The following is a 2,622-nucleotide window of genomic DNA, read 5'->3' as shown; positions in this document are numbered from 1 at the left end:
TAGTGTGGACAGATGGGCTTCCAGAGCCATAATTCAACCTGGTCCCTTCTCATCCAAGAGGCCCAGGGGATCCTTCCTGAGGCCTCTGTTCCTTCATGCTTTTTCAATTTGATATCAGACTTCTGGACTGAAGCATACACCTCCATCTCCTTCACCTTTCTGCCTGGGCTGGTCGTGATGATTCCTGTATACTCATTCAAAATTCAGAAACTACATCTCACACAGGTGATCAAACAGCTAATAAGCGACAGAGTCAGATACAGACCAGCAGCTGTCTCGAGTTTCCCAAACTGACCTCTTTCTACTGGCGAAGGATGCCATTTTGGCTTTTTCCTCAACAAGGTTGGAGGGGAAGATGGGACGATGGAAGGGCGGGCCAAAGCATCCCAGGGCACACTGTCTGTGGATGGCCCTAAAGTATGCATGAGGATACAGAGAAGAATTAGACATATTTTCTGCCCCAAGGAGCTCAATGGGACCATGAGTGCTTCTCAAATGTCTGTACCCAATTACTCGCAAAAGAATGAACATTCCCTACAAAGGCCCAGGGCCTGGGAATCCTGAGCATTTGGGGCAAGTGAGAAATTTCTCGGTAGCCTGCAATTTTTGCTCAAAATGCACGTGAATTGACTGTGTAATGCCAGAGCTCCCATATATACATATATATATATATGTGCATATATATTCATAAGCACATATATATGCATTTGCATTGGTTTTAGAACAAAAGGCTGTGTTGTCCCCAGGTCTTTAGGGATGGCAGGTTGTTCCAAGCACATCCGCCTTCCCGGAGTATGGACACGGGGGGTCTCAGAGCCACAATTGGATATAGTCCCAGCTCATAGAAGAGGTCTCGGGGCTCCTTCCGGAGGCCTCTGTTCCTTCCTGCTTTCTCAATTTGAAATGAAACTTCTGGACAAGAGCAGACACTGCCCCCCGATCACTTTTCTGCCTGGGATGGTCGTGATGGTCCGTGGATACTCATTCAAAATTAAGTAAACTAAGTCTCAGAGAGGTTATCACACGGCTAATAAGTGACAGAATCAGAGTATGGACACAGGGGCTTCCAGAGGCACTATTCCACCTGGTCCCTTCTCATCCATGTGGCCCAGGGGCTCCTTCCTGAGGCCTCTGTTCCTTCCTGCCTTTTTCAATTTGATATCAGACCTCTGGACTGGAGCAGACACCTCCCTCTTCTACAACTTTCTGCCTGGGCTGTTCGTGATGGTTCCTGTATACTCATGCAAAATTCAGAAAACTAAGTCTCATACGGGTGATCACACAGCTAATAATTGACAGAATCAGATACAGACCCACAGCTGTCTGAAGTCTCCCCAAACTGACCTCTTTTTAACTGGTGAAGGATTCCATTTGCCGCAAGTGAGAAATTTCTCAGATGTCTGCACTTTTGTCTCACAATGGACGTGAAATGAGTGTGTAATGCCAGAGCTCCCATATATATATATGCACGTATATATATATATGGGAGCTCTGGCATTACACACTCAATTCACTGCTTATTGTAAGCAAACACATTTTGAAACTTGCTACTCTTGGGCATGTGGGAATCACTGCTTAATGTAAGCAAACATGACATTTTGAAACTTGCTACTGGTGGGCATGTGGGCTGTTTCTGCATCTGGGCTGAAAGTCCTTTCCCAAGTTAGACGATCTGTATGGCACATGGTGTAGAGTTGCCTCTCTCAAGAGTGACTGCTACCATCCCATACAGTCCTTAGCAGAATCTTGAAAAGGCCAGAGATCCAAAGAACTCTCCGAGCACCACGCAAGAAGACTCATCGCAGAATCCTAAAGAAGAATCCCCTGAAAAACCTGCGAATCCTGTTGTGATAAACAGATACGCAAAGACCAGGCTCCAGAGCAGCATCCTTTGCCAGGCCAAGAACTACACGCTCCGGATGGGTAAAGCAGCAGCACTAGAAGCCAAATCAGATGAGGAGGGGGTTCCAGGCAAGAAGCTTGTGGGAGGAAAGAAAGGTAAGAGGGCTGTTGGCATTACAAAGCAGAAGCCTTTGGTGGGAAAAAAGGCTGTAGCTACCAAGAAACCAGCAAGCAGCTAAGAAGCCTGCAGAAAAGAAATCCACCACAGAAGAAAAGAAGACTGAGGCACAAACTGAAATTAGTTTATTCCATAAAGGTCAAAGCACTTTGGATAGCTAATTTTGAATAAAAACCTGATTAAAGAGGCAGCGAGAAACATGAAAAAATAAAATAATAAATGTCCACTACAGGAGCTTTATGAGAAATAGCAGGGGCCGTGGCTGTCGACAGATCCAGGTTTAAATCTGTGCATTTCCTTCACTTGTAGTTTGACTTTGGGCAAGTTAACTTTTCATAAATGGACATGAAATCTCTTTGGGGGGAATTAAAAGTGTGTGGACCTGATGTTCAAAAAATAAAAGCTCTTACCTGAAAAATTATTCAAATTATGCATTATTTGGGGAGGTCTCATCTTTGTAAAACATTTTATTTTTTATTGAACTTTTCATATATTATTCTTTTTTCCCCAATTAGAACACTTTAGATGAGTGACATGTTTTATGTATTTTTATTTCTCACAGCGGTACACACACACATACACACACAGTTAATAAATAAACT

At 43.9% G+C, this 2,622-nt stretch overlaps 1 pseudogene; it reads left to right on the top strand.

The window, feature by feature from the left end:
* Positions 1-2,181, top strand: part of LOC105304180 — a 12,715-nt pseudogene extending 10,534 nt beyond the window's left edge.
* Positions 2,182-2,622: the final 441 nt, after the last annotated feature.

This window comes from Pteropus vampyrus, unplaced genomic scaffold (genome assembly GCF_000151845.1).
Source record: "Pteropus vampyrus isolate Shadow unplaced genomic scaffold, Pvam_2.0 Scaffold332, whole genome shotgun sequence".
NCBI classification, from domain to species: Eukaryota; Metazoa; Chordata; class Mammalia; order Chiroptera; family Pteropodidae; genus Pteropus; species Pteropus vampyrus.
Note: the sequence above shows the minus strand (reverse complement) of the source record. Positions and strands in the feature narration are given on the sequence as shown.